The sequence below is a fragment of the Saimiri boliviensis genome, chromosome 9 (assembly GCF_048565385.1).
Source record: "Saimiri boliviensis isolate mSaiBol1 chromosome 9, mSaiBol1.pri, whole genome shotgun sequence".
Taxonomy (NCBI): Eukaryota; Metazoa; Chordata; class Mammalia; order Primates; family Cebidae; genus Saimiri; species Saimiri boliviensis.
Window position 1 is genome coordinate 51,923,504 of NC_133457.1, and position 23,048 is coordinate 51,946,551.

The 23,048-nt window shown below is 41.2% G+C and overlaps 1 long non-coding RNA gene across 1 annotated transcript in view; it reads left to right on the forward strand.

Annotated features, from left to right (window-relative positions):
- The window catches only part of LOC141585644 (uncharacterized), a 59,404-nt gene that overhangs the window by 30,902 nt on the left and 5,454 nt on the right, over positions 1-23,048 (forward strand). The window contains exon 4 of the long non-coding RNA XR_012519238.1: positions 19,530-19,641. This is a non-coding gene — a long non-coding RNA (uncharacterized LOC141585644). The remainder of the gene's footprint in view (positions 1-19,529; positions 19,642-23,048) is intronic.

Here is a 23,048-nt window from a genome sequence, read left to right on the forward strand (position 1 = left end):
TTCCAGGGATAGCATTCAGCGAAGTAGTGACTCATTTCCATTTGGTTTGGCCTGTGGGAGTAACAAGGCATCACTCCCCTGACTGTAGACAGAAGGTATAAATGGCTCAAGCACCCTCCCCCATTTGCAGACTCAAGATTCCATTCTAACGTCAGAAAGCATGGCTAACCAAAATATTCCCAGTATTATTCATTGGCTTCCTAGTCCTGGCTATATTTTTGAGCCCCAGTTTGAGTGACTAATAATGTATGGATTTTCAATAAAAAAAAATACACCTAAAAGCAGTTTATAAATTCAAGCATACTTGGAAAGAATTTGAACAGTATATAGTCTCTGAGGCTGTACATGAATTGATCTGTTTGTTTGCCAAGCAGAGTTTTGGTTGGCAAACTCAAACCCTGCTTCCATTGACATAAAGCGAGATACAGCAGAACTATGAACACCGTCTATAATACCATGTTTTCCTGGTTGCCAGCACATGCGTATATTGAGGTGTACCCTGAAATACAGGAGACCTTTCTAGGACAAGAATTCTAAGACAGAATCATCGGCCTTTGACAAGGCTGTGATGACGCCACACACGATCTTCAGGCTCCCTGACCCTCACCTGTTTTTTTCTGAGACCTTTTCTCCTCATGGATGCTCATTGCCCCAGGTCCTCTGGTGCCTTCACATTTCTAAAATATGCCAGTAAGAAAGAGATGTGCTAAGGCATGATCTGGAAGGCTTCGTCTGCAACCTCTTCTGAATTATTTACATTTTACCCTGGGAATCAACTTGTCTCTCCACCTTAAAAACACATCAAACAAAACATTTCTGTTTGCTGGTGATTTGGCAATTCCTAGACTTTTGGATTTTATAAATGAGTACATTTTATATAAAAGATTTCAGGATTCAAAGAGAACTGGCAAATCATTATTTTGTTAAGTAAGGACAATAACTAATGACCATGTCAAATCATTTATAAGATAAATAATATTTTCCTGTGAAATGGTAGAAAACCACAATCTCAGAATAAAGAACAGTCTTCAACAGGTAAGATGTATGTATATAATATATAAATTTAAAAAAATCTAGTGTAGCCTAAGTGTACAGTATTTGTAAAGTCTCTGGTGGTGTACAGTAATGTCCTAGGCCTTCACAGTCACTCCCCACTCATTCACTAACTCACCCAGAGCAACTTACAGTCCTGTACGCTCTATCCATGGTGAATGCCCTATCCAGGTGTAGCAGTAAAAAAATCTTTTATGCCATATTTTTACTGTACCTCTTTATGTTTAGAGACATAAATACTTACCATTGTGTTACATTGATTACAGTATTTTTTTTTTTTTTTTTGAGATGGAGTCTTGCTCTGTCACCCAGGCTGGAGTGCAGTGGCGTGATCTCAGCTCACCACAACCTCCACCTCCTGGGTTCAAGTGATTCTCTTGTCTCAGTCTCCTGAGTAGCTGGGACTACAGGTGTGTGCCACCATGCCCAGCTAATTTTTGTATTTTTAGTAGAGACAGAGTTTCACCATGTTAGTCAGGCTGGTCTAGAACTCCTGACATTGTGATCCGCCTGCCTTGGCCTCCCAAAGTGCTGGGATTACAGACGTGAGCCACCGCGCCTGGCCTGATCACAGTATTTATTACAGTAATGTACTGTACAGGTTTGTAGCATAGGAGCCATAGGCTATACCATATAGCCTAGGTGTGCAGTAGGTTATACCATGCAGGTTTGTGTAAGTTCAGTCTATGATATTCCCACAACAACAAAGTCGCTTAATGATTCACTTCTTAGAATGTATCCCCATTGTTAAGTGACGCATGACTGTATATATGCTAATATATTTTATGTATTAGATATATTACAAAGCATGCCCTGACATGAAAATTCAATGAGGATAATACAAAAATGATCATAAATAGAAGTTCCGAGATTATCTTCCTGTGGATTATTTTCCTGGGCTGTGTACACTCCCTGTTTGGAGATTGTTGGCCAAATGAGGTGTGAACAAATTGAGACAGGGATATTGACAAGTAGGAGGGCTGATGGCTCTGGGGAAAGGAATAGCGCCAGGAGGCTCAGGAGTAGACATGGGGCTCAAAGAGAGAGTGGCACGAGTTTCTTAGGACCAAAGAGAAACAAGGGAAAAAGAATTCAGTGAGCTGAAATGAAGCAAAAAGAAGAGAAGAGAGAAAGAATATAGCTTGGGGCTGGGGGAGTAAGTAGGGTGATTTAAAAATCTGGCGAGTGCTCACTGAGGTGGGGCTTACTGACAGAAAGGGAGCTAGAAACTCTGGTTGGAATGGATCTGGCTTATGTGGACCCGGCTTATGTGGACCCAGCTAAGTGAGCAGCATGAGGCTGGCTTGTGATTTACCTACCGTTCATATGAGATACACCCCATCGTCATACAGTGATGACTGACAGATTGTGCTCAGCTGCAGAGCACAGGATGGGAAGGGCTTATGTGAGGCTGGAAACACGGAAAAACCGTAAATTTCAAGGGAGAAACTTGCACTGATTCTGGTAGGCTTATAGGTCACAGGGCACTGTGGCTCAGTGTTACCTTTTTGAGTCATTTGATAACAGCACTAGGCTGACCAGTCATCCTGGTTTGCTCGGGCTGGACCTGGTTATGTGACTGAAAGTCCTAGGTCCCAGAAAACCCCTGAATTTCAGGCAGTGGTGCTTAAAAACACTCCTAGTGAAGGTCCTGTAGAGGGACTGTGTTCCCTAAACCAATGCGTTTAAGTGTGTGAATGGAGGAGGAGTTTCCCTTCTGACTTCCTAAGTTACATGAAAAATAATTTTTTTAGGCTGGGCGCAGTAGCTCACGCTTGCAATCCCAGCACTTTGGGAGGTCAAAGTGAGCTAATTGCTTGAGCTCAGGAGTTTGAGACCAGCCTGGGCAACATGGTAAAACCATGTCTCTACAAAAGGACAGAAATAGCTGGGCATGGTGGTGTGTGCCTGTAGTTCTAGCTACTTGGGTGGCTGAGGTGGGAGGATCGCTTGAACCCAGGAGGTTGAGGCTGCAATGAACCATGATATGGCACCACTGCACTCCAGCCAGGGCAACAGAGCAAGACCCTGTCTCAAAGAGTTTTTTTTTTTTTAAATATAAAATTAAATTACCTTTAGTTAATGTATGTAATAAATTAACTTTGTGATGACACTAAGATGGGAAGAAATCCCCCATGTGGGAAGTGGTAGGGCTGATGGCCGTAGATGTTTTCATTTGCCCACCACATGCTTTTATCTAAGGCGACTTTCAGTATCAGCAGCAGACTCTTGTTTCCTGCTCTCAGGAATCACAAGGAGAGTGAGACAAGAGAGCAAACAAGGTAGGGAGGCCTGGTTTCTGTTTGACTAGCTGTAGGCCTGCTCGCCCTCCTGCCACCTCCCAACGTTCAACACATCAGCTGCAGGTTCACCTTTAGGTGCTTTTATTCAGGGGAGCTAAACACTTAAAGAATTTCTGAGTCATGGGGAAAATTAAGATTCCAACCTACATTTTCTTTCGTAAAGGTTTTCTTTAAGTGACAATGTTTATTCTTTTATTTTCACAAAATAATATAAACAGTAATATAAAAGTGAAAGAATAAAAAAATTTACAAACAAATCCAAAGGAGGGCTGAATAGGTGGGGCACAGGGGGTTTTTAGGGCAGGGAAACCACTCTGTACGATGCTACAATGGTGGATACATCACACATTTGTCATTATATATGTGTCCAGACCCACAGAGTGCACAACACCAAGAGTAAACCCTAAAGTAAACTATGAACTGTGGATGATAATGATGTGTCAATGAAGGTTCATCAATTGCAAGAAATGTACCACTCTGTGGGGGACGTCGATAACGGGGGAGGTTTTTAATGTATGGGATATAAGGGCACGGTGTATATGGAAAATATATATACCTTCCTCTCAGTTTTGCTGTGAACCTAAAACTGTTCTAAAAAAGCAAATTCTAATTAAGAAAAAAGGAAAAGAAAGCCAACAAAGCATAGAGAAAAACCTCTGATTCCTGTAAGAGATACCCCTGTTAACATTTTGTCTTTATTTACCTCTTGTCTTCTTTCCTTGAATACGTATGTTTTACATATTTGGAACCAGACTGCACATACACATTTTATTATGTTTTTTCATTTAACTTCATATTTGTCAAAAATTCTTTCTTGCTTTATTAAAAACTCATTGCAAGCATAAATTTTAATATGTTATGTGGATGTATCATGTTTATTTAACCTTTCTCTCACTGTTTGTTTAGGTTGTTACCAGTGTTTACTTTTTTGAAAAATCAGAATCTTTGATTTTTGAAATATTGGGAAGAAGTAAAAAAAAAAAACCCAGCATTTAAGTTGTAAGCAGTTTTTAATTTCACTAGTGAGATATGCTTGTAATACCCCTTCAGCACAAGCTGCATTTTGTTCTGGGCACCACTGTAACTAACACAGTATAATTACACAAATGTAAAGTACATACCCGCTTGCTATTTTGGGGGAAAATGTGTTATTACAGCCAACCATAACGTAGATGTTTGTATACTTATAATCCAAGTGTACTGATGTGTAAGGAATTCTCTCTCTCTCTGGTGTATGCTTGAGTCAGAGTTGTGTCTCTGCAGAATATGTTTATTTGTTTGGTAAGAAGAAGTGAATGGAGTGAAAACATTTTTTTTTTCAGTTTGCAATGAAACTTCTCTGTGTCTAAAGGCTTGTTGTTCTCCTGAATATGGCTATGCATGTCTCTGTACATACGTGGTTACCCAGAGCACTCGGCCTCTTATGATCTAGATGAGATAGTTCTATCATTCATTCTATGTAGCTCATGGATCTCCAAAATTCCACCCAAGATGTCTGCAATTTCCTGAGCAGCTTGGGATGAGTGGGTGATGAGCGGTTTCTCATCACTTCTGCCTCTGAGATCCCGCTTCCCTGCACCTACACCTGTTACGTATCAGGTACACCCAGCTCTCACATCTAGCTCCTTCCTCAATTTCTACAATACAAATTCACACAGAGCATCTGAATGTGAAGAAATAAAAATAGTGACTGCTGACATTTATTGAATACTTAACATTGTACTAGGCATTATTTAAGAACTTCAGAGGCTTGATTAAATCTTCGTAACAACCCTATGAGATGGCAGTTCTAACTATCCCAACTTTACAGGTAAAGAAAGTGAGGTACTGAGAGATTAGGTACAATTTATATGCAAGTATGTTTACTAAAACATTCACTTATTCAAAATATTAGTAAGCATTGTCATAATTTTGCATAGTGGTGGGGATTCAATGGAGAAAAATGTAGACATGGTATTGGCCCTCAGGGAGTTCACAGTTGAGAGGCAGGAAACAGACAAATTATTAGAGGGTGCAGAGCAAGATGGTAGAATAGGAGCCTCTACCAATCATCTCCCAACCCTACAAGGACACCAATTTAACAACGATCTACACACAAAATCATCCTCACAAGAACCAAAATGAAGGTGAACACCCTAGTCCCTGGTTTTAACTTTATACCACTGAAAGAGACATTGAATGAATCACCACTGCCACCCCTCCTCTATCCCCAAGCAGCGGTGGTGTGGTGTGGAGAGTGTTTCTGGGCTCCAGGGGAGGAGACCTCAGCATTTGTGAGGCATTGAACTCAGTGCTGCCCTATGATAACAGAAAACAAAACTGGACCAAACTCAGCTGACACCTACCCATGGAGGGAGCATTTAAGCCAGCCCTAGGCAGAGGAGAATCGCTGATCCCTGTGGTCCAAACTTGAGTTCCCCCAAGCCTCGCCTCCATGGGCTAACGTACTCCGGGTCTCTGAATAAACTGGAAAGGCAGTCTAGGCCCCATGGACCGCAATTCCTGGGTGAGTCCTGGTGCTGAACTGCACCCAGAGCCAGTGGACTGGGGTTGCAGGGGTGTGTCCTCCTAAGGCACCAGCTGGGGCAGCTAAGGGAGTGCTGGCATCATCTTTCCCCTCATCCAGGCTGAGCAGCTCACAGCTTCAAAAGAGACTTTACCTCTCTGCTTGAGGAGAGAAAAGGGAAGCTTGGGAGGGCTGTCTTGCATCTTGGATACCAGCTCAGCCACAGCAGGTTAGGGCACTGGTCAGAGTTGCAAGATCCCGTTTTCAGGCCTTAGTCCTCGGACATTTCTAGATACACGTTGGGCCAGAAAGAAACCTGCTGTCTTTAAGGGAAGGACCCAGCCCTGGCAGGATTCATCACCTGCTAACTGAAGAGACTTCGGGCACTGTATAACCAGCAGCAGTCCCCAGGTACTACACTGAGGACCTTGGGTGGATCTCATGAGGCTTGCTGGCTTCAGGCAAAGCTCAGCACATTCCCAGATGTGGTGGCTATGGGTGAGACTCCTTCCATTTGAGAAAAGTGGAGGGGAAAGCAAGGGGATCTTGTCTTGCACCTTAAGTGCCAGCTTGGCCACAGGCGGGTAGAGCACAAAGCAGGTCCCCAATTCCAGGACTTGGCTCTTAGATGACATTTCTCGACCTGCCCTGGGCCAGAGGGGAGCCCACTGCCCTGAAGGGCAAGTCCCAGGTCAGGAAACATTCATCACAAACTGACTGAAGAGCCCTTGGGACTTAAGAGAACGCTGATGATAGTATGGCAGTACCCCTGTGGGCCTGTGGTGGCAGTGGCCATGGGGTGAGGCTCCTCTGCCTTTGGAAAGGGAAGGGAAGAATGGGATGGACTGCATCTTGTGGTTTGAGTGCCAGCTCAGCTTCAGTATAATAGAACACCAGGTAGACTTCTAAAGTTTTTGGCTCTAGTTACTGGCTCCCAGACAGCACATCTGGACATGCCTGGGCCTGGAGGAACTCACCACCCTGAAGTGGTGCAAGCCTGGCTGGCTTTGCCACCTGCTGATTGTAAAGCCCCAGGGTCTTGAGTCAACATAGGTCATAGCTAGGGAGTGGATGAAACATAGCAGGCCTTGGGCGAAACTCAGTGATGTGCTGGCTTCCTGTCTGGCCCAGTACAGTCCTAGTGGTGGTGGCTGCAGAAAAAGAAAAAAAAAATCCTATTTACAATAGCCACAAATAAAATTACATACCTAGGAATTAACTTACTCAAAGAATTGAAAGATCTCTATAATAAAAACTATAAAACACCGATGAAAGAAGTTGAAGAGAATGCCAAAAAATAGAAAGCTATTCCATGTTCACAGATTGGAAGAATTGATAATGTTAATGTTCATACTATCCAGAGCAATCTACAGATTCAGTGCAATCCCGATCAAAATACCAATGACAGGCCAGGCATGGTGGCTCATGCCCATTATCCCAGCACTTTGGGAGGCCAAGGCAGGTGGGTCACTTGAGGTCAGAAGTTCAAGACCAACCTGGTTAACATGGTGAAACCCCATCTTTATTAAAAATACAAAAATTAGCCAGGTGTGGTGGCATGCACCTGTAATTCTAGCTACTTGGGAGGCTAAGGCAGGAGAATCGTTTGAATCCAGGAGGTGGAGATTGCAGTGAGCCAAGAACATACAGCCTGGACAACAGAGTGAGACTCCAACTACAAACAAACAAACAAACAAACAAACAAACAAACAAACAAACACCAATGACTTTCTTCACAGAAATAGAAAAAAACCATCTTAAAATTCATATGGAATCACAAAGACTCAGAATAGCAAAAACTATCCTAAGCAAAAAGAACAAAACTGGTGGACTCACATTACCTTACTTTAAAGTATACTACAGAGCTATAGTAACCAAACAGCATAGTACTGGCACAAAAGCAGACACACAGACCAGTGGAACAGAATAAAGAACCTAGAAACAAATCCGCACACCTACAGTGAACTCATTTTTAACAAAGGCGTCAAAACATTCACTTGGGAAAAGACAATCTCTTCAACAAATGGTGTTGGGAAAATTGGATATTCATATGCAGAAGAAAGGAACTAGACTCCTATCACTTGCCATATACAAAAATCAAATCAAAATGGATTAAGGACTTCAATCTAATACCTCAAACAATGAAACTACTACAGGAAAACATTAGGAAAATCTCTAGGACATTAGTCTGGGCAAAAATTTCTTGAGTAGTACCCCACAAGCACAGGCAACCAAAGCAAAAATGAACAAATGGGATCACATCAAGTTAAAAAGCTTCTGCACAGCAAAGGAAACATCAACAAAGTGAAGAGTCAACCCACAGGATGGGAGAAAATATTTGCAAACCACTCATCTGACAAGGAATTAATAGCCAGAATATATAAGGGGTTCAAACAACTCTACAGGAAAAAAAATATCTAAGAGTCTAATCAAAAACTGGGCAAAAGATTTCAATAGACATTTCTCAAGAGAAGACATACATATGGCAAATAGGCATATGAAAAGGTCAATATCACTGATTACTATAGAAATGCAAATCAAAACCACAATGAGATAGCATCTCACCTCAGTTAAAATGGCTTATATTCAAAAGATAGATAATAACAAATGCTAGTGAGGATGTAGAGAAAAGGGAACCCTCATACACTGTTGGTGGGAATGTATGTTAATACAACCACCATGGAGAACAGTTTGGAGGTTCCTCAAAAAAACTGAAAGTAGAGGTATCATATAATCCAGCAATTCTACTGCTGAGTATATACCCAGAGAAAGGAAATCAGTATATTGAAGAGTTGTATGCACTTCCATCTTTGTTGCAGCACTGTTCATAATAGACAAAATTTGGAAGCAATCTCAGTGTCCATCAACAGATGAATGGATAAAGAAAGTGTGGTACATATACACAGTGGAATAGTATTCAGCCACAAAAAAGAATGAGATCCTGTTATTTGCAACAACATGTGTGGAACTGGAGGTCATTATTATGTGAAATAAGCCAGGCACAAAAAGACAAACATCACATATTCTCATTGATTTGTGGGATCTGAAATTTGAAATAACTGAACTCACAGAGATAGAGAGCAGAAAGATGGTTACCAGAGCCTGGGAAGGGTAGTGGGAGGGTTGGGGTGGGGAGGTGAGGATAGCTAATGGGTACAAAAAAAATAGGAAGAATGAATAATACCTACTATTTGATAGCACAAAAGAGTGACTATAGTCAATAATAATTGTACATTTTAAAGTAACCACATTTGGACTGTTGGTAACACAAAGGATAAATACTTGAGGGGATAGATACCTTATTTTACATGATGTAATTGCTACACATTGCATGCTTGTGTCAAGACATCTCATTTACCCTACAAATGCATATATCTATCTATCTATATATATATCTACTATGTATCCACAAAAATTAAAATAAAAAATTAAAAAAGATCATCAAAAACCTGAATTAGGTGAGGTAGAGAGTGGTACTCCAGATAATTTATTTAATCTTTGTAGTTGTGGAAACTTCTTGAATGAAGTGATATCTAATGGAAACCCGAAAGATGATGGGAAGTGAGCCAGAAAATGGGAGAGGAACCAGAGAGCAGTAGGTGCAAAGGCTGAGAATGAAAGGCATGTGTGATGAGGCCAGGTGCTAAAGGAGGCTGGAGTGGCTGCAGCAGACTGAGGTGGGGTGAATGATGAGGGGGATGAGGGAGTTGGGCAAAAGCCAGGACATGGAGGCGTTGTAGGCCAGGGAGGCTCCTGTGGGCCTGTTAAGAATTTTAGACTCTATCCCAAGGGTAATGGCAAACCAAAGAAGGGTTTAGCCAGAAAAGGGACATGATCATATCTTCATCTTAGAGGATAACATTGGTTGCATGCAGAGGATGGAATGGACTAGTGGGAAACTGCCTAACAGCAGCAAAGCCAGAGGCTTTGAATGGGCCAGGCAAGAACTTATGGTGTCCTGGACTCCAGGAGTCTCAGTGCCAATGGAGAGAAGTAGATGGATTTGAGATATACTCACAAGGTTGTATTGGTCAGGGTTCTTAGCTGCAAGAAACAGAATCCATTCCAGGACAGTCAGTCAGGAAGAGATTTATTATAGGATGATAGGTAGCTCATAGAACATTGAGGAAGGCTCATGCAGTGGACTCTAGTCTGAGCTTTTGGAAAAAACTGTAAAGGGGACAGTAGAGAAATCCTTTTGTCATGCTCAAAAAGCTACCCTGTGACTAGAAAATCCAGGACCATATGGTCCCTGCTACTATCCATACCAGCAACACGAACGCCCCATGCTCTGCCTAATGCAGTTCTGATAAAAGTGTCACGCATGTTCATCTAATTAGAAGAACCTTAATCATACACATCCCTCCAGTGACAAAGAAGCAAGAGATATGTATGACCTTTGTACAGGAAGGAATGCTAGAAAGTAACTGGAATGGTGTTGAATGCACCAGCCTGCACTACGTGCCCCAGAGCTGGCAGGGTCAATAAATTTTGGTGGTTGAGGAGAATAAGAGAGAAGAGAGTGTTAAGAAAGATGTCTAACTTCTGGCATGATATTTGAGGGGACTGTGGTAGGTTATATTGAAATTTTAAAAATGGCAGAAGGAAAACCACTTTGGAAGTTGGAGAAAGGGGAGGGATGAGTTCAGTTCGGTATGGGATGACTTTGAGGTATCTTGGTCTGTGTATATAGAGGTGTCTCATAAATAGTTAGATTTAGGGATTTGGAGGTGTACGTTTCTGAGTCATCAACATATGAATGACACATGTTGAGAGAGGCCAGATGGTTATTCGAGAAATGACATCACGTAGGAAGAGAGTACGGAATCTGTAGCATGGTGAATTCAAGGACAGAACCTTTAGGAACAGTACCAACACTTAGAGGACAGGCAGAGCAAGAGGCATCAGCAAAGAGACTGGGAAGCGTTGACCAGAGAGCTGGGAGGAGACTGGGGATGTGGGATCATGGAAGGCAAGATAAAAGAATGTGTGAAGGAGAAGTGAGTGTGACTGTGTTGAATTCTGGTAGAGGTCAAGCAGGTGCAGGACTGAGGGGTGTCCAGAGGATTGAATGACAAGGGGGTCGGTCCTTAGCGACTCTTCAGGGAATAATTTTAATAGTGTGATAAGGAAAAAAGCCAGAATATAGGGAGTGGAGGAGTGAATAGGATGTTGGAAAGGGAAGAGAAGCACAGAAGATGTGTCTTTCCGTAAGTTTTCCATGAAAGGAGAAACTATGGTGGAAAGGAGCACGGAGTTGAAGGAATTTTGGGGGTAGAGTGGGGAAGGCAGAGCTAGAGTGTATAAACGGTGATGAGAAACTAGGAGAGAAGAGAAAGATTCAGAAAAGGGAGGGATAATTGAGAGATTGAAGTCTCAGAGGAAATAGATCGGGTTAAGCCAGCGTTTAGGCAAATAGGACATTCATACAGACAATTCATTTTTACTCGTTCATTCAATTTATTTTCTTTCTGAGCCATCTGCCTCCCGAAGCTGTTGAGGAGTTCAGAATCCACTGTTAATTTCCTCGTTTACTCATCCCTTTGCTCCTCCCTCCCTCTCTGCCTTCCTTCCTCTTTTCTTTCCTTTCTCCCTTTATTTATTTATTGATAACTTTCTTTAAGCCAGGCCCTGTCCTGGATGCAGAGGATACAATGGTGAATAAAAACCTATTACCCATTTTCATTGAGCTGGTAGAATGATAGGGAGAGAAAGATTAATCACATCACAATTATAAACCTGAAATTATAACAGTGATAAGAAGCACAAGGGAGAGGCTCATGGTGCTGTTGTAGCATATAATAGGGTGGTTTGGGCTAGTCTGGGGAGTTCAGAAAAAACTTCTTTGAGAAAGTGGAAATTGAGCTGAGATGTGAAAGACGAGCAGAAATTCACTAGGCAAAGAGGGGTAGGTGGCTGGGAGCAAATAGTATTGCCAATAAAAGGGAATGAACTTTAGATACACCAAAATGTTCAACAATAGGGAATATTTTTTCAATAAATTATAGTGCATCCACATGATGAAATAATGTGCAGCCTGGCTGAGTGCGGTGGCTCATGCCTGTAATCCCACCACTCTGGGAGGTTAAGGCAGGCAGATCACCTGAGGTCAGGAGTTCGAGACCAACGTGGCCAACATGACAAAACCCTGTCTTTACTAAAAATCCAAAAATTAGCTGGGTGTGATAGCATGCACCTGTAATTCCAGCCACTTGGGAGGTTGAGGCTGGAGAATTGCTTGAACCTGAGAGGTAGAGGTTGTGGTAAGCTGAGATTGTGCCACTGTACTCCAGCCTGGGCAACAGAGTGAAACTGTCTCAAAAAAAAAAAAAAAAAAAAAAAAAAAAAAAAAGAAAAGAAAAAGAAAAAAGAAAGTGCAGCCATTTATAAAAGATAGATGTGTATACTTTGGGTGATGTGAAAGATACACTGTTTAGTAAATAAGGAGGTCATAAAATAACATGTTTGGTATGATTTCCTTTATGTAAAAATATTTATGTATAGATAGATAAATGTATAAAACAGGCATCCCCAAACTTTTTACACAGGGGGCCAGTTCACTGTCCCTCAGACCTCTGGAGGGCCGCCACATACTGTGCTCCTCTCACTGACCACCAATGAAAGAGGTGCGCCTTCCTGAAGTGCGGCTGGGGGGCCGGATAAATGGCCTCAGGGGGTCGCATGCGGCCCGCGGGTTGTAGTTTGGGAGTGCCTGGTATAAAATATCTAGAAGTATAGTAGTGGGGCTTTCTTTCTACATGAGCATGTACTACATTTGTAATGCAAATAAAAATCAAGAAAGATATGATCATTTATTAGCTAAAATCTGACCCATTTAATATAATTAAGGAAAATCCAAAACATTTCCTGCAACTTTAGATGTGGTTTGAGAGAGAACAAGTTGATGGTAGGTCACTGCAGGGGGCAGAGTGGACGAGGGCCGGTGAGCAAGGGGATATGCATTCAGGTCCCACAAGTTCTGAGCCAGCTGGCATGGGTGGGGAAGGAAAGCCCTTCCTATCTGCCTTACCTGGAATGCAGGTGGCGGATCTTGGGCTAGGAGGAGCGCACTTCCTTTCATGGACTTGTCCTGAGCCAGGAAAGGGACAGCTCTTTGGCTCACTTTTCCATTTGAGACCTCTTCCTTCTGCTGGCCCTTGAGTAGTCCAGAGTTCACTGGGAATTTCTCCATTCAGTCCATTTGTTCTTGAATTTATTCACTGTCTCAAATATTCATTCATTTGGCTACTCACTAATTTATTTATTTATCCATTCATTTACTCACCCATTTACAAATAATTCATTTACTCAACCAGTCTTTTTGTGCTGGGCATTGTGGCGATGAGGAGAGAGATGGACAGGTTCAGGGTTAGAAGTTCAGGGCTGTCTGCCTTGGCCAAGGGTCTGGAGAGCTCCATCTTTCTCCTCCTGTATGCCTCCACTTAGCTAGTGGCTCTCTAGCTTAGGGCTTCTCAAACTTGAAGTCCACGTGAATCACCTAAGAATTTTGTTAAACTGCAGGTGGTTCAGTGGCTATGGGTGAAGCCTGTGGTTCTGCATTTCTGATAGGCTCCCAATTAAGACCTATGCTGCTGGTCCTCAGACCACACTCTGAGTAGCAGGAGTCTAATTGGTGATGTCCGGTAGACATATTAGGGTGGCCAGATAAAACACAGAACACACAGTTAAATTTGAATTTTAGACAAACGATGGATTTTGTTTTCAGCATAGGCATATCCCAACTATTGCATGAGACATATTTATACTGAAAATTTACTAAATATACTAAAAAATTACTTGAGTTTATCTGGAATTCAAATATAACTGAACATCCAGTATTTTTATTTGCTACATCTGACAATTTTACATATATAGTCCTAGCCATAAATGTGAGCCACATATGTAATTCTGTTTCCTAATATCTGTATTTTAAATAATATATTTAATAATAAATATATTAAATAATATATTTAATAATATATTATTATTAAATATATTATTTAAATAATATTAAATAATTATTTAATATTATTTAAATAATATTAAACAATATATTTAATATTAAATAATTATTTAATTCATAATTATTTAATTAGTAAAATATTAAACAATTAAATAATATATTAAATAATATATAATTAAATAATATATTAAATAATATATAATTAAATATTATATATTAAATAATATATGATATATTAAATTATATATTTTATCCCATTTATTCAAAATATCATTTCAACATGTAATTAATAATATATTTAAATAATATATTAAATTAAATAATTAAATAATATATTTATTATTTATATTATTAAATAATATATTTAATATTATTAAATAATATATTTAATTAAATAATAAATAATATATTTACTTCCATTTATTAAATAATATATTTAATCCCATTTATTGAAAATACCATTTCAACATGTAATTAATATCAAATTATTAGTGAAATAGTCTATATCCTTTTCTTGTACTAAGTCTTTGAAATTTAGTGTGTCTTTTACACTTCCATCATATCTCAACGCGTCTCATGTGGTAAAGAGCGCCATGTGGCTATTGGCTAGTGCATTGGACAGCACAGGTCTAGATCACCCTAGTTATCTGGCTTTCATGGGCCCGGGGAATGGCCACGTTTTAAAAGCTCCTAGGTGTTTCCAACGTGCAGCCAGGTTGCCCCCACTGCTTGGCGGGGCTATCTGGTCACAGAGCATTTGGTGATGAGCGGCAGCCGCCGCCAGAGGGAGCCAGCCCCTTGGAATAAAGGCGCCTTCCCGGAGTCACGTAAAGTCCCACTAGACAGGGAGCAGGAAATGCTGGGCGAATCCACATGCAGCGCGCCTGGACCCGTTTCTCAGCTTCTCTCACACTCGCTTTCCCAGCTAACGTAACATTTCCCACGGTCTGGGTCACCCCTGTGGATCTTTCTGTTAAACTGCTCCACAATTTTCCCCGTTACCTGCAGTATCTTGATCCCTTCCTCCTCCTCCCGCTATCATAAGGTCTCTTCCCAGTTTAGCCGCGTGGGAAGGTGCAAAGACTAGGAACCGGGACTCCCACAGATTGGGGTCTGGATTCCAGCTCTGCTCCTTACTAGTTAAAGTCTTTCAGGGAGTCGCACAACTGTCCTCAGCCTCCTCACTAGTGTGAAGATGATGCCAATCTCACCACCGTGTCGAGAAAACGCAATGTGTGATAATATACTTAGAGCCCTGCCCAGTAGGTGTTTGTAATAAAGCAAAGTAGGTGCTCAGAAAAATAACAGTTCATTTTCCGCCTCCCCTACAGATATGTTGAAGGTGATGTGATACCCCCAATACATTAGTCCTCAAACCTGGCTGCACCACAGGACCACCTAAGGACCTTATGAATAAATCCTGTTTCCTGATCCTCTCTCCCAGAGTTTTTGATCCAGTAGGACTAGGATGAGGCCAGGGATTATGAACTATGAATTTTAAAGACGTTCTCCAGGTGATTCTGAGCAGCCAGCCTGATACTGATTTTGTAGGGTATTGTTTGGAAACCATTGCAAGTAGAAGGAACAGGGGATTTGGAATTAAGGGTCCTGGGTTTAACTTTTTGTTTTGTTGTTCACTCTGTTTCTTTGAGCCTCAGTTGTGATATTTGTTAAAGAAGACTAATGAGATGCTCTGCTCAGGACGTGGTAGCACACACAAGGCACCTGGCGGAGGAAGAGCTGCGTAGCCCGGTCCTCCCTCTCCCTGTCCTCTCCCCTGTGCTGCTGACTGTTTCTCACACAGGTTATTTTTTCTCATCTACCAACACTGTTCATCGCTTTCCTGCCACTTGGCATGTTCTCCCTCCTTTTCTCCCTCGTTTATCAGAGGTGGACAGCTAAACCAACAGTCTCACTGGCTTCTCTTTGATTTCAGGTTAGATTTTGTCTTTCGTGTCTTGTTATTTCACTCCTGGTTTCTGATTTGATTTCTTTGACCCACAAGGCGTTTTCCATTGGACTAGTTCATATAAGGCCTTTCCTATCCCCTCACTAGTCAAAGTCCTGCAGGTCTTTGTGGGAAGGGATGGGTTGCGTCGGGAAGGCTAAGTCCAAGTTCTCTGTGGAGAAGACGAAAGAACACAACTCCACCCTCCATTTCCGTTGTAGGCGTCTGGCCTGAAGCAGGTTTGCTATACAGCAAAACATCAAAAACAAAGCTAAAAGACAAATGACAAACCGGGGGAAATAGGCAAAGGGTTAATATCTTAATAGGTCTCATATACAAATAACATTAAATCAGGTTTGGAGTTTTTATTGATATCATAGACCAACCATCCTGATTCTTGCACTGAGACAGTGATTGTAACTTAAAATGACTGTAGGATTGTGCGCTAACTAAGAGTGAGCAGAAAAATCATGGACCTGCTGGAGTTTTCATCTAGTTGCAGAAGACATTTACACCCACTGAACAAATTTTAAAATGGCAATAAAAGACCCAAAATAAAACTGCATTTTTGTTATGTCAACAGGGATGTCTGTTCAATGTATTGGTCACACCCAGTATCCTGTACCCTTTTTATTTTTTACTTAACATACCACGGAAGTTTTACAATTCAAGTACATCAAGATTTGCCGCAAACTTTTGATTCCTTAAAGAACTAAAAGTAAGGCCGGGCGCGGTGGCTCACGCCTGTAATCCCAGCACTTTGGGAGGCCGAGGCGGGTGGATCACGAGGTCGAGAGATCGAGACCATCCTGGTCAACATGGTGAAACCCCGTCTCTACTAAAAATACAAAAAAAAATTAGCTGGGCATGGTGGCGCGTGCCCGTAATCCCAGCTACTCAGGAGGCTGAGGCAGGAGAATTGCCTGAACCTGGGAGGCGGAGGTTGCGGTGAGCCGAGATCGCGCCATTGCAGTCCAGCCTGGGTAACAAGAGCGAAACTCTGTCTCAAAAAAAAAAAGAACTAAAAGTAGATCTATTGTTTGGTCCGTCAATCCCACTACTGGGCATCTACCCAGAGGAAAAGAAGTCATTCTATGAAAAAGATACCTGCACACACATGCTTATAGCAGCACATCGTGCAACTGCAGAACTATGGAACCAGCCCAAATCCCCATGCATCAACAAGTGGATAAGGAAAATGTGGTATATATATATACCGTGGAATTCTACTCAGCCATAAAAAGAACAAAATAATGGCATTTGCAGAAACCTGGATGAAACTGGAGACTGTTATTCTGAGTGAAGTAACTCAGGAATGGAAAACCAAACATTGTATATTCTCACTCATATGTGGGAGCAAAGCTATGAGGACACCAAGGTATAAGAATGATACATTGGACTTTGGAGACATGGGGGAAAGAATGAGGGCTGGGGAGGTATAAAAGACTACACACTGGGTACAGTGTACACTGCTCAGGTGATGAACGCACAGATATCTCAGAAATCACCGCTAAAGAACTATTCATGTAACCAAACACCATTTGTTCCCCAAAACCCATTGAAACAAAAAAAATAAAATAAAAAAAAAGATTTCCCTTGTCAATTCCTTATTGTTTGTTTAGTCATTTCCAGTGTTTTTCTTACAAAGAATGATGATATTACTATCTTAAAGCCTTACTATATCCCCACTTCTCTCATTATTTTCTTAGGATATATTCCTCACAATGAAATATTCGGTATGGATATTTAAAAAAGCATGTTTAAAATTTTGATAATATTATTCTCTCAAAAAGTTAGATCAGCTTACACTCTTGCTAACAAACTATGCTTAATGATGAATTTCCATATCCTTGAAAACGGAAGAATATCAATATTTTTATTATTTTCAAGAGAGGATGGGTGGAAGTAATGTCTTAGTTTAACCTATAAGTTCTTGGATTATTGTCTATTGATAAGCACCTTTTTCTGCATTTGTGAGTGTTTTAAATTTCTTCTCTTTTCATTTTCTTGTTCATGTTGGTGAAGAAAGTTTTAATCAGATTAATAATTCCATTACAAGGTTGTGTTTTAATATCTTCTTTTGGTGAAATTAATGTTAAATTGGTGGGCAGAGGTCTCTACCCCTCAATTATATATAAAATTAATGCCTCCAGTTACTGTTTTAGATTAGAGTACTTTTCAGATTATTATCTTCCATGTAACTCAAGGTTTTATAGTATTTCAATTTTTTTAAGCATGTGAGTGTAGCATGAAGCTCACTCAGACAGAAATAAGCTTGTTAACATGGACTTTGGGGAGGGTGAGACGTGGTGCTGCTCACCTGGTTGGGCACTTTGTGGGTGCCCTCTCACTGATTCTCAGAGTCAGGCAGTCTGAGTCTATCTGAAACAATTTTGGGGGATGTTTATAAAAGTTACAAAGAAGTTTGTTAGCGAGACAACTTATTCTTTTACCATACAGTTAAAAATAAACATGTACATCTGATCAATTTAAATTTTTCTCACTGAGGAGCTTGTGAAAGTCTTCCTCTGAAATGACGTCTAGAATGGCCATTCCTGTCGCATGTGCTGTGAACAGGTTTCTGGGGACCCTCCCCGTGTGTCCAAGCAGCATGTCCTTACACTAAGCCCAGCATTTGTCACTGACACCCATTTTCTGTTTTTTTCCCTCATGTTTCAGTTCAGCATAATCACAATAAAGTTTAGGATTTTTCCTTCCCTCTCCTATGTTTTGCAAAATGCAGTGAAGGCACTGAATCCGTAAGGTGCAAGCGTGAGACAGCTCTCGTCGCCCAGGATCTGTCCTCACCCAGCCTTGGGGTGTTATTTTCCTTGCTTGTGGATGATTACACTCCAAATAGGCCGCATATCTTTCCCAGTCATTCTTAGGTGGCAAAAAGTGCTTTAAGTCAGAGAAACCGAAAAACAGCCACACCTCAGTAATCCACATGTCCCATCTAACTATGGTGTACCTAGGTATATCTGACAATCCGAGAGGATTGTTAATATTTCTTCCCACTGTATGACCACATTGTCTTCAGTAATAATCACAAAATGAAGCAAATCATAATAATGGCCAAAGAAGAAATAGAGACAGTGAAAATTTTCTTTTATTAAACATGCCAGTAAACAAAAAATAAAAATAAAAACATTACAATATGGAAAGGATAAAAGTAATGAACTAATGCTTTGTACATACACTAGGGTAAAGGAAAAATTACACTGCAATCTGCAGTCTTTTAAAATTTAAACACAAGAAAAACTCCAGGCTGTCTCACAGAATGACAGAATTGAAGTAACACCTGTGCTTTGTCTTTGAGGCAACCATGCTATCATTGCTTATTTCAAATCTTTTGATTAAATGCAGAAGTATGTAGTACCACAGGAGCGGGAGATAGCAAACTGTGCCTGAAGCAAACATGAATGATTCTCAACCGTTAGGAACTTGTTCTGGAAACGAATGTATGTAGCTAAGACCCAGTGTGTTGAGACCAACTGGACAGCTGGGAACTTTCTGAATTAACTTCTATGTAGAAAATGTTTATTAAAAGGCGAATGGTAGCAAGGTACTAATTTGAAACTTACGTAGTATTATTTCTCAAGAGTAAACACGGCAATGGTTTAGACATTAAACCAACAAAAGATATTTTTGAAGAGGAGTATTTATCATTGGCAGTACATAGAAATGCTGCAAAATGATTGTGAAAAGCAGACTAACTTTGAGTGAATTTAATCACTGCTTTAAAATTCTCCACAGATGACTCATCCTTGATGCCTTGGTACCATATAAGCTCCTGAGCTTGGATTCAACCTTCGGAAAAACATGAGTAGAAGGCCCAGTTTCTGTCATCGAGTGAAAGGGGCTCAAGGTAAAAATAATCCTCAGTTGTTAAATGAAGAGTTATTTTTTTAAACATCTGACTTTGTAGTTGATTTGTACTCAGTAACTTGTTACTGTAGAAACTGCTTCTTGGTGCTGTTGAGGTAGGAGGCAGGACTTGGACACTGGGGCAAATTGAGGACAGGGACAGGGTGGAAGCAGCTTTCCATAAGACCTTCCCACCAGTGTGGCATGTCAGTTTACCGTTGCCATGGCAACACCCAGAAGTTACTGCCCTTTTCCCTGGCAGTGACTTGACAACCCCAAAGTTACCAAGCTTTGCCTCGAAATGTCTGCATATCTGCTCTGCAATTTGCATGAAATTAAAGGAGGATGTAAATATGACCGCAGAACTGCCTTTGCACTGCTTGCTACTCTGGGTACACTGCCTGCAGGGTAGCCCTGCTCTGCAAGGAGCCGCACCTCTGCTGCTGCTGTATGCTGTCTAACACCACTGACTCACCCTGGAATTATTTCCTGGGCGAAGCCAAGAACCCTCCTGGAATAAGCCCTGATTTGGGGGCTTGTTTGCCGGGCAACACTGGCTTTCCCTCTTGCTGTCATCTGAACACTGGGTCTTCTTTCTATATGGTGCAGCTTTTCTTGCATGAAAAGAAGAGGTTTAAACACTTATTTTAGAGAGAAGAATCACTCTGTGAATAGGATCCAAACTGAACATGGATGCTGCCTGGGTAGAGGCATGAATATGTAGCCCCAGTACACAGTCTGCACAGAACTCAGGGGATGTCCACATTCATTGTCAAGTGGGTGACAGAGGCCTTTTTCACCGCTCCACACTGCTTTCGTATGGGGCCTTCCACACCCTCATCTTTCACAATTACTGGCCTGAGGCTGCTCCAGGGACCTAAAATGGCAAGTAGGCCCACTGATTCCAAATGTCTTAATTCTGAAAAGCATCGATCTGAGTATCTGTGGCAGAGAGTGAGGGGCCTGCTATTATGGAGGGGGTGATCTCTCTTGGAGCAATGGAAATTTTTCTGAATAGTGAAATCCAATGTGGCTTTGCAAATGACCGCTGCTGAGTGTGAGTCTTCAATCAGGATGCCTCTTTGGTGGTGTGTCAGCATGCAATTGTCTTGAAAGTCCTCAGGGGGAGGCACAATCGGTATGGTTCCCCGTCGGGCCTGATAACTCTCCAAGGCCTCCCTGGGGTGCAGTGCCCATGCCAAGAAGGCACTGCAGCAATTAAAGAAGGTTTTCTCCTTGAGCTCTGGGGTATATTTATCTTCAAGCTAATGTTACAGTTGGTGCTTCCTTTTGCCAAGCTTCATAACAACTGGGCCTCCTATTCCTTCACAGCCTCATGACAGTGAGAGGAGGGTTCAAAAAAAAAATCTTCCTTCTGGTAAGAAGGGAAGAGTGCTAGTTGAATATCCATTAGATTCAATAAGTCAGCCTCGTTTCAAAGGCATCTTGACCTATTGTGGGTCCTGCTGAAGCTGTGACCTAGAAGAGATGCTGGGCCTTTTGTCCCCGAAGGCTGGTGGGAGGAAGCCTGAGCGGCCGGGACGATGCCCTGCTGGACAATGGGGAGCATTGACGAAGTGCTCCCATTTATTGGCTGAGCTACTGCATCAGTCATTCATTCACAGGCACAAGGTCTAAATTGCAGAACCAATTAACAGCACTAATAGCCCTTGCCTGAATTAATCTTTGAGACAAAAGGGAGGAGAAGTGGAAGTGCTATTAGCAAATCAAGCTGTACCATCCCTGCTTTATTGCGGAAATCTCAGTGTCTGTATGTGACTATTGTGCGCTGACTGCAATTACAGCTCTCATTTAAAAATGATTAAGTGGTTATAATTATTTTTCAATTAAAACTTGTATCTTCCATTTATGCAACATTTCAGACTTCAATTAAACTTCTTTTTAAAAGTGCCACTGAACCAAAAGATTCCTGTTGCCTCTTTTGCCAGGAAACCCTAAACTCAATCCAGACAGGGTTTTGATTTCCAGCCTTTGGAATTAGTTATATTAAGTGTAGATATTGTGATGAAAGTTAACAAGCGATAAAATTTGCAGCGCCTGCAGGAAGTGACCGTCACCATCTCCACCACTGTGGGTGTTGAGGAGAGAGACAGTTCTAGGCCCTTCTTGGGTGGGCCTGAGAAATTTGTGACCTTGTCATCGTAAGGTAACTTCACTAGAAAAGCTGCTGCCTGAGGCCCAATATTTAGAATAGCACCCTCAGCTGTGGTCTTCTGACAGTAATGAGTTACTATAAGAAAAGTGTGACATTTCAAGCAAATCGATTTGTTTAAAAACTAGATCAGTTTCAGGATTTTCCTCGTAAACCCATCTTATTTGCCTTTAATGTTCTTTCTCGAGGAGGAGAGAATAGAATTGGTAGGAATGATGCATAAAGCATGGCTTATTTTATCTTGCTGCCGCCCATAATCAGAACAGGTTCTTGGGATGATGACCCTCATGGAGACATCACAGTTGTGTGTGGTGTTGGAGAAAAGAACTGGGAATCTTTTGGATCTGGAGGTTTCATCAGGACTGTTTTATGGAGCCCTGCTCACCAGCTTTAGTGAGCACCAGGGATGTGAAAACAATTCTTGGGTGCAGACCGTGGAAGGTGTTAGTTGTTATCCTGATACTGGCCAACCTTGGGCTTCTATTTTAACTGGTTATTCTGAGTTAATGACTGCAGTGTTGTTCTGTGCTGTTGAAGGAGCACATATTGCATGTAATGAGTTTTAGAATCACACAATTAAAAGAAATCATTTATAATTCTTTGTCCTTAGTAACAAAGTCCTGGTTTCTCTGACCTGATTATAGCACTAGTAAGGAAAATTATGTCTAAGGAAATGGAAGACAATGGTGGTCATGAAGTCTTGAGCCTGTACTATGGACCAGACCTTGTCCAAGTAACTCAGACAAAACTTATGGCCCCTCCTTGCAAGGAAGAGATGTCCTATGGCAATATATTTTTCCCTTTTAAAAAATTAAATAAAACATGTCACCTGTTATTGTTTATTTCTCCGTAGTACCTTTAATTTTTATGCTTATACAATATGTTAACTGTAGAAGAATAGAAAATTTGGGAAATAAACCTAAGCAAAAAAATCAAATCAAATCAAATTACCTCTGACCAGTGTTGAAGATTTCATGTAATACCTTCTACTATAAAAAAGTTATTTCTCATTAAAGTTAGATCCCCTGAGCACCTGATCAGCCTGTAGCCACAGGACAGATGAGCTGTGTGTTATCCTTCTGTGTGAATTGTAGCCAGGGTCAGGGGAAAGTACTGAGGTGTCTACTGAGTTCTATGTGTTTGGGTAGTAGGTAGGGAGTGCACAGGACAAAAAAACCTATGAGAACCTCTGGATTCAGAGGAAAGTGAGGAATTGTACTTGGTGCAGACCAGCA